This window comes from Stylophora pistillata, chromosome 5, assembly GCF_964205215.1.
Source record: "Stylophora pistillata chromosome 5, jaStyPist1.2, whole genome shotgun sequence".
In the NCBI taxonomy this organism is placed as follows: Eukaryota; Metazoa; Cnidaria; class Anthozoa; order Scleractinia; family Pocilloporidae; genus Stylophora; species Stylophora pistillata.
This window is the reverse complement of record NC_142523.1, coordinates 5,744,661-5,754,106: the sequence shown is the minus strand read 5'-3', so window position 1 is coordinate 5,754,106 and position 9,446 is coordinate 5,744,661. Positions and strand designations below refer to the sequence as shown.

The 9,446-nt window shown below is 38.9% G+C and overlaps 1 pseudogene across 1 annotated transcript; it reads right to left on the bottom strand.

The window, feature by feature from the left end:
- Nucleotides 1-527: 527 nt before the first annotated feature.
- Nucleotides 528-9,407, bottom strand: LOC111343683 (jmjC domain-containing protein 8-like; annotated as a pseudogene). Its single transcript, XR_016001950.1, has 8 exons — nucleotides 9,390-9,407; nucleotides 7,220-7,808; nucleotides 6,464-6,542; nucleotides 5,954-6,095; nucleotides 5,344-5,455; nucleotides 4,834-5,024; nucleotides 4,477-4,498; nucleotides 528-4,019 (listed from the first exon to the last, which is right to left on the bottom strand). The product of XR_016001950.1 is annotated as a jmjC domain-containing protein 8-like (transcript).
- Between the last annotated feature and the right edge of the window lie 39 nt (nucleotides 9,408-9,446).

Below are 9,446 nucleotides of genomic sequence, written 5' to 3'. Positions count from 1 at the left end.
TTGTAAAACATGGCTTTAGCTGGCCCGTTAAGTTACCGGGACTCTCGAGAAATTTATTGTATATTTATATCACCATTTCTTTGAAAAACTTCTTTACATTTGTTAATGCAGCAATCTAGAGAAGAAATAGTACCAACTAGCACTTTCTATCGCGGGTTTTGTGGTGGAATTTCCACCGTGGCGTAATACGTCAATGCAGAGGACTGGTTTGAATATACCTAAAGTCTTGTAAGCCTGCGCGTGCGTGGCTAACGATTAACACTACATAACCAAATAGTCTATTGATGGCTCTTTAATGGTCAACTACGTTTCGAAGTCTGTTTTTGTCACTTCACTTAACTGGCAGGTGGCTGAAGTAGTTCCTAATTTAGTATCAGTCAGTGTTAACTTCTGAAACTAAACCAGGAGTTCATTACAAATTTGATACAGTGAAAATAAAAAGATTTTTAAAGAATACGCATATATCATCGCGTCCGTAACTCTGACAGGAGTTACATTCAACGCCAAAAGATGACAAATTGACAACATTTGAAAATTCTGCTCATTAAACTTTTATTTCTACCCGTAAAACTAAATTAACTCAACAATCTTTTCTTCAAAAAAAAAAACCTGGACTTGTGGTGCACACCCTTCCGTTCTTAAATATCGACCATTTTCATTTTACCAATTAAAATTAAATTGTAAAAAATTAGGCAAAAAAAGAACCTATTGTTTCTACAAAACTACATATATGTCTGTCAGCAGGTACTTATTTATATCATAACTGGGAAAGCATATGTCTGCCTTGTAAAAAAAACTAAACGTTTTAGCCAATATATCTTTTACGGGCTACACAAGGCGATAAGTTTACGATGTGTTCAACTGCTGTCAAGTTCGATAGAAAACATAGCTTATATCTTACATCATATTTGAGAAGAATTAAAGAGACCCCATTTTTTATATATATGTTGTACTCATTTGTTAATTCAGGGTGTGGCCGATAGAAAACTAAAACCTCATCAAAATTTACAAATATTCGTAATATTCTCGCCCTAAAATGTTGAATATTCTACGCAAGTGATGATAAAACATTTCCAAGAGAGCATCAGCGAAAAAAATCTTCCTTAAATTTCAATTAAAATTTCCACTCGTTACTCTGGAAGCCTTATACGAGGCTCTCACCAGAAAATATAATTTATCATCTATGCAAAGTTTCTTCACCTCCTACTTTGCGCATCCGAGACCATAAAAATATGTTCCAACGCTGTCTTCTTATTGAAGCAAAATTTTGTAAACTTTTTTGATTCCTGCACAATGTCTCTTGAGTCTTCACCAGTAACTAACAATTCGAAAACCAATAAATGTATTCGTGAGTTCAGTGATGGTTAAACTATTACACAACAACAACCTTGTTCTTCTTCTTCGATTTTTTTCTCTTCGTCTTTCTTCTCCGACCCACTATCAGCCGCTTTCTCGGGGTCTTTTTTCTCCTCCGCTTCCCCTTCGCCTTCTTTGGCCGCATCTTTCTCGCCTCCTTCTCCATCCTGGGTGCCACCTTCGTTTGCATTCTCCTCCGCAGGTTTTTCTCCTCCTTCCTCGGTTGGTGCGGCAGATTCTTCCGCAGGCTGCTCACCTTCCGCCGGTGCCTCAGGCGGGGTTTCCTCAGCGTCTGCCATTCTCAAAATTTAAACTAACAATGAGCACTTCTACGAGCTTGAAAACACTCGACTATACTCCTCCACGACATGTAACGTTGTTTATAACCAAACAACCTCGCTATGCTTTCAACTGGCCACGCGCGAAGTGACATAAAGTATTTATAACGCGTTCAGTTAGCTGGTTCCTATGGTAATGCTTGTCAACGTTCGAAAAATGACAACCCGTTTAGGCCGTCGACCAATCAGATCGTGATATTTAGCTTTCTGCATGGGGTTTATATCGTCCCACCTGTTCTTTCTCTCTGCATAAGATTATAAAATGTTGGCGCGTGAACACAAGTTTACAATGTCAAACTGTTGATTAACCTTTTCAAGCCAATTTTTTTTTCTAAACATTACACTTGGCGGGTTTTTTTGTACCAGCTCTTGAGTTCCGCGGGAATAGTAAAGAAAAGTAATCGTCAAATCTGTGATTGGCATTTTTTTTCGAGTTGCGAGACCAAACATTTTGTTGCCTTTTAACACTATCGCGTCACTAACTTTACAAAACAAACCCCCGCCATGTAAACCTGTTGCATTTTCCCGGGAATTCAATCCCCACCCAATTTGCTACACTCCTCGGCGTTTCTTTTCTCTTGAAGCTCTAGAAGTTAACTCTTTGAAAATACTTAACGCACTTTTAAACTTAAACAAATAGAAATCCTGGCTAAAATATACAGCTTTTTATAAGCTCCATATGAAGAAAAACCATTTATCTAACAAAGTAAACTTAGCGATTTTGGGAAACAAACAGTGACTTTCCTAAACTAAAATACTTCTTAAAAATATTCCATTTATTTAAATCTCGTTTAATCGTAATTTTTTCCAATTTAATAGATATTTTTACTTCTGCACTTGATTTTACCAGCTGTTCACGAGTTATGTCAAGTACTTTCGATTGCATTTGTCAAGTGTTTGGTATACAGCTTTATCTTGGCGGGGCATTTTTATTTTGAAATTGTAATATTTCAATCACGAGTTGCCCATATACTTGCTATGACGTAATGCTGTACCAGTACTTACGCCGTCGCATGCACCTGGTGCTTTGGTCTTCACGGCAATTCGCATAGACCTGAGACTAAGCCTCATTTCTGGGCTGTCATTGAGATAAGAGGTTTTTACATTATTATGAACCACTAATTAAGATACAGCCAGCCACTTAAAAACACGATCGAAGGCGCGCTATATAAGGAAGTCTTCCTTAGGAAGACCTAGGCTCATTTGTAACTCACCGTTGACGTGTGCGGGTCAAATTTAAATGATGGTAGACGAACAAAAGGAGCTAATGAGATATCTTTTGTTTACTTCCACCAGCATGGTGGCATGAGGTAACGTGCGAACCACCTACTTCGATCTCAAATTTACCGCCACAAATAAAGACAGTTTCCATTAGAAAAAGGAAATACAAATCTCAAAAATTCTTGTATTGCGATGAAGACATAAAACAATTTTGAGAAATGCGCCCGCTGTTCACTGCTTTCGGGTAGTCAGAGGGCAAATAACTAAAATCAACCAATCAAAATGCTCTATTGCCGGTCAATATTCTCTCAGTATTGGACCGGGCACTGTCCCGAATGGTCCCGAATGATATCGCACTTATGTCCCTTTGAACTTCAGTCGTATAATGAATCTCTTATTAACCAAGCTTGCTCGGGACCGTACTGGAAGAATATCGGCCCTCGGTCTTTTTTGTACGGACCTCGCTGCGCTCGGTCCATACTATCAGACCTCGGGCCGATATTCTCCTAGTACGGCCCTCGCGCTTGGTTACTAAGATATATATACAGACCGCTAAATTCGAAAGTTTTTTTGAAATGAAATTTTCCAAAGTGTTTGAAACCAGAGATATGACCTAAATATCTTACTAACCTTGTTTTTGGGTCCGTGCTGCAAGCTACACAACCTTGTTTTTTCGTATTAAAGCGGGCATCGGTCTCGGTTAGCAAGAGGTAGGTATGGCACAAAAGAACTAGATCGCCTTGTCACAGGCCACTCAAAAAAATTGACACGATACTCTTTATCAAGAATATTTGAAAAACACTTTTTCTTGGCCATATTCTTAACAGTGCCCTTAGTGCTCGACACGAACTGCACATTCCACGCCTCCACCTCTTGACAAATTCAGTTTATGGCTTAGGTACCCCTTTTTTTGTCCCCCTTCAACCAAAGCAAGAGCATCATCCTTAAATTTAAAAGCGTTTACTACTGGATACTACAAACCTAGATCGCCTGTCGAAAATTTCCTGCTGTGAAGTATTGGTGAGCAAGTTTATGAAGGACTTCGGTACTAACTCTCTGTAAGAAAAACAATTTCACCTTTGAAATCGGCTTAAAACGAGGTAACTAGCGAACTCTTGAAATACCTGGTAACATATTTGATAATTAACTCCTTTAAAATTTCAAGGTCTTTTCCTCTTCCTTTTCCCACTGTTAAAGACAAAAATGGTAATAAGAGAAATAAAAATTATTCCAAAAAATAGCCACTGAGCTGGATCTGCAAGTCAAGAGAGAGCTAATCGCCCAACGATTTTCTCTTAAAGACAGTAATAAGCGTAAGAAATATATCTTCATAGTGAAGCATTAGATAGTTGAAAGAAAGGAAATGCCTCTGCTTTTGTCCTTATAACCGACTGAAATATGTTGAAATTGTTATACGAAGAGTTCCAGTTAGTGGGGTAAACGTTTTGGATCATGAAGATGCCATCGACAGTGGTCTCACGTCACAGTGTGGCGCACAATTTTACCGATGGTAATTTCACGTTAAAATGTTTGCGCATGATGTTAGAGATACTGAACTCACGTTAGAACTGTTAAGCGTATTACTGAAGTTAGTGAAGTTACGTGTTACAGATGATAAATTTAGCTTAGAACTCTTGCGCATAATGCTACAGATGATAAAGATACTTTGAAATTCCCCGCGTTTACCATTAATGCAACAGATATACAACGCTAATCTCTTGACCAGATCCTACCGTGTGACTGATATGTGGAGGACTTGCAAATGCTTGGCCGTGGATGGTCTGGGTACGAGGCTACTACAACACATGTTACAGTTTCAGCGCTGTTTGCTGACTCGCAAAGTTAAAAGAAGATGATTAATTTCAGTATCTGAGCAACAGCTTAACTACCCCTCCCTTAATCCAACATTAACCCTAACTTGTTATCATTCGACTGTTGTAAGATTAGGGGAGGGGTGGGTGCGCAGTTGATCACACACTGACATTGATATTGTATGCAATACGTGCATTTGTAAAACAACTTCTCTATTTTTGTAGCAGCGTTGTATTTTTGTATTCCGATGGCCATTGTGTCGCCTATGTTCACTGTACCGTGGTAATATGACTCGGGCTACAAAAGAGGAAATGATATTAATGAGACTTACAAAATAGACTGTGGGCGGTCCCTCCTTTTCGTCAAAGTTCGTTGCGTGACTAGCAAACATCAAAAGGAAAGAATTGATGTTTGCGTCCCATGCAGAACTCTGGGAGGTATCTTATATACGCACTGAGTTCGGCGTGGCCGATTTTAGCATGTGGAAAAGCAGGGAATCCTCTTAGTTTAGCAAGCAGAGGATGAGGGATCATAAATTTAATTTAAAGTTAGAAAGCGTACAAATTCAAGTGAAGATTTTGATAGACAGTTGAAAAAGGAGAGAAATGTAACTTACCAGGTAGAGAATTTCACCCTCCTGTTGAACACACTCGAGTGGTTATCTTCTGGTGGCAAGTTGGGATAAACGTTGTTAATCCAGTCAACTTGAGAAAAACTTGGCCAAACACCTAAAAAAGCAATAACATTCTTTCTGAATCGAGGGAAGTATGATGCCAACTGTTCTTTGTGCGAGAGTTTGAAGGGAATAGGAACTTAAGACAAAATCAAGTCTTAAGTAAAATGTTAAGCTGATAGAATTCTGGGTGTGGCCCGCAAGGTACAAAAATATATTTAGCAGGGAAGAACATATATACTTTATATCGTTTTTTGTGTTGTTTACGCGAGTGTCAAATCGATATTCGATATTTAATTGTGATGGGGCTCCGCTAGTGAGCAAAATGGGCAAGGTGAATTGCATCCCAATATTGCATGCTTTCGCCTTTTTTAAAGCGGATCAGTCTATGAACCTTGACTTATTGTCGATCGATAGAAAATAAAAAGGGAAACTTGAAAATGTCCTACCATTGCTATATGTGGTTGGTTAGTCAAAGACTTAAAAATGTTAAAAAAAGAGATTTAACTGAAGCTTTGGGGATAAGGCCCGCGTGGTGTTGACTTTTACTTACCACCTGGTGGCGTTTTCTGAGGTGGATATAGAAACCAACGTTTTCGTCCGAAAATAACTCCATTCCATGCATCAGCAAGCTTATGAAAACTTACTCCAGAACCAGAACCGCCAAGGAAAAAAATACTTGAATCTTCACCATCCTAGAAAATGGATTTGGTTCTAAACAGCTATTTCTACATTTAGGGAGATCTGTCCCTTGGAGGCCGTTTACAAGTTCGCCCTACCACAACAAGTTTTCCCCATCACAGCGACTTTGCTCTTCAACAGAAAGTTCGCCCCTGCACAGCAAATTTTCTTCGGCACACAAGCTCACCCCACCAGAGCAAGTTCGACCCCGCCCCCCCCCCTCCCCCCAAAACAAAACTTTTTCGCCCACGAGCCTCATAGTTTATAAAGTTCATATTCTAGTAACCTGTAAAAATGACAGCAGATTTGCTCCTGGAATCCCTATTCCGCGTTTCGCCTCTGGTTTTCTCCTCGCGAAAGGCCCGAAAGTATTTCTGATTACCTTTATGTTGAAATACGGTGGTAGTTTGATACTCTGTGGTAGGTCACTATCGCTGTAAAAACATCTGTCGAAGACGTACCTAAACGAAGATCAAAAATGGGCCTCAATAGTGCTAAATTGAATCAAAATGACGCTATGTTGAACTCGGGGGTATACTTAGTAGTATATAATTAGAATATGCAATTATTGCTTTGAAAGAGTCAATGATCCAGTGATTCTAAGAAACAGAATTGTTCCTCGTCCCCACCAAAGTCCTCTCCAATTAAGCCACCATGTTTGACAATGCGTCCGAAATCCCTAATAAGATACATGCTCCCCCCAGAGTCCTGAGGCCGAGAAAACACCACGGCATTTAAATATCGTATCCCGAAATAGCCGCGGTTCGCATGCTTCGCGTTTCCACAATTAAAAGGAAGGAAAATTACGAACCTTTGGTGATCTATTAAAAAATTATTACATTTAAAATAGTAAAGAATTCAATCGTAACCATCACACTCTTTTGAATTATAAACTGATCACTACGTGGAGGGGAGGGGATGGGGAAATTTGGTTATGTCACGATAAAATTTACTTGATCCCCCCAAGTCTCTGGAGTGTTCTTATGACCCCCCCTCACTGACAGTCAATAATCCCCCCTTAACAGTCTTTTTACAGAAGACTTACCCCCCTTCGTCCCCCTGAAAACCATGTGATTCCCCCCCCAAATCCTTCAAACCACCTCCCCCGGCAATAAGTCATAACTGTTCCTTAACTAACATGGGTTCATCGCTATATTTCTTTCTGTGCATAATCTCCAAATATTCTTCAAAGGATGTCTGTGTGTCTCCGATCCATTCTTTCCTCTTCGTGCGATGTCCTCTGATGTTCCACTCAGAATGGACCACTGACTGTACGACTTCCGCAAACTGGCTTTAGTCCATTTCACTGGATCTGTCCAATCAGCTGCGCCGTTGCTAAAATGCACAATTAAGGGTTTCTTATACCTGTAAACCTGTTCAAATTCTTCAAAAGTCAGAATTGATGCATGACTTCTTTCAATCGTATACAAATTCGTACTGTATTTTATTTTCTCCTCCACGCTCGCTTGCTGCCATCCACTGACTTCCGATGACAGGGGATTGCTTGATTTATTGTTGATTGATGGCTTAATCAGTGGGGGTTGATTGATGACGTAGAGGATGGCAACGCATGCGACAGGTAGCATCAAAGCGGCAGTTACCATAAATGGTGAGCTTTTGACATTGTCATGTTGGCCTTGATTTTGTTTGGCTTGTCTAGTTTTTCCGTTTTCAATACCGTTCGTTTTCGTTGGCTTTGTTTTCTTTGACTTACTTATCTTTGGATCCTAACTAAAAAAAAAAATCCCGTTCAGAAAGCTCTGTAAACTCTTTTTCATAAGTCACAGAAATGAGTAAGAAACTGAATGCAAAAGAGAGTTTCTTGAAAATGGTTTTTTTTTTCCTCAAACCATTATGTGAAAGCTGGAAAACTTGTTCATGATAATTGATAGCGCCTGGGTGCCCCAGATCAACTTTTGCATCATTTTTCAATTTATTACCTTACCGTTTTCTTCTACAAAAAATGTAGACTAAGGAAAGATTGGTCACGTTGAAACGAAACTCGGAGAGTTTGAAATAAATTTCAATATATTTGTTTCACGTTCTATCTCGGACTGAAACTGTAATGCGAGTCAAGGGGGTGCATGGGTTTCTCTAGAATCCGTGTTCCTGTGTCGCGTGGGTGGGTATATTACGAAATGATTTGCTGCTAATCAACTGAGTTGGCTCCTTACGGTGGCCAATTTCTAAATTCATTATCAGCTCAATTCAATGATATAACCAAACTATCTTTTAATGCGAATCGTCACTTTCCACCCCAGATACTGTTATGATCCCTAATTCATTGCGTTCAAATTTCGATAGGCGCTAACGCAGCCTAATTCTTACACTTTCTAATTTAAATACCTCCTAAACAAACACTTCAATCCAAAGAAAATTAACATTTAGACATTGTGCATTGCTAACGATAAATAAAGAAAGTAGAAAGCGGACTTAACGATGATAACGAAATAGGTTGTTTCCTTACTCGGAACTGGTCAGCTCAGACGACCACCACAAACTGTATAATATTATCCAAACTTTAATGATTATTCGATCTATGAGAAATACATTTGTAATTCGAAATCAGAAAACGTAAATTTAGTCTTAATCTCATGGTAAAATTCAAGAAAACATGACTGGAAACTTACTTCTGTGGCGGGTCGTAAAAACAGGTTTCTCACTTCAGGTTAGCAGATTCGGGTAAGCGAACAGATACAAAAATCGACTTCTCTGTCTTACTGATTCTTCTGAAAAACTGGTTTCAGTCACGACAAGCTAACACTTTAAATCATTGTGAGGAATTAATGTCAATCACGAGTTGTGTTAATTAAATTATATCTGTCATCATAGGCAACGCCTATTTACTGAACGAAACATAGGTAGCTTAAAACATCAGCAAACCGTATTACATACCTGTTTGTTACATACCTGTTTGTTACATACCTGTTTGTTACATATCTGTTTGTTACATACCTGTTTTATCCGACTCGAAGTGATCGTTTACATAAGAATGATTACTTTTAAATGATCCGAATAAATCTGTTCTACGATTTTGATGACCTTGTCATAAAAAAAAGGCGTTTTTAATCATGCTTTCATACAGATTGAAGTGAATTTTGGCAGAATCAGGGAAATGAACTGGGCGTTTCTCCGAATTTTCAATCAAAACCTTCCTTAATTTTCTTTTTTGGCGATGTTCTTTAACAAGAAGATGCAGCAGTTTGCTGTAGTTCGACGCAAACTCCCCCCTCCCTTTTTTTTCAATAATACAAGGGAAAGTAGGATATAAGACATATAACAATTGCTAGGTGCGGACAATTTCTTACCTTAACAGTATATTCCATAGACTGAAACCTTTCCTATGTTTCGGAGGGAAAAAAAGA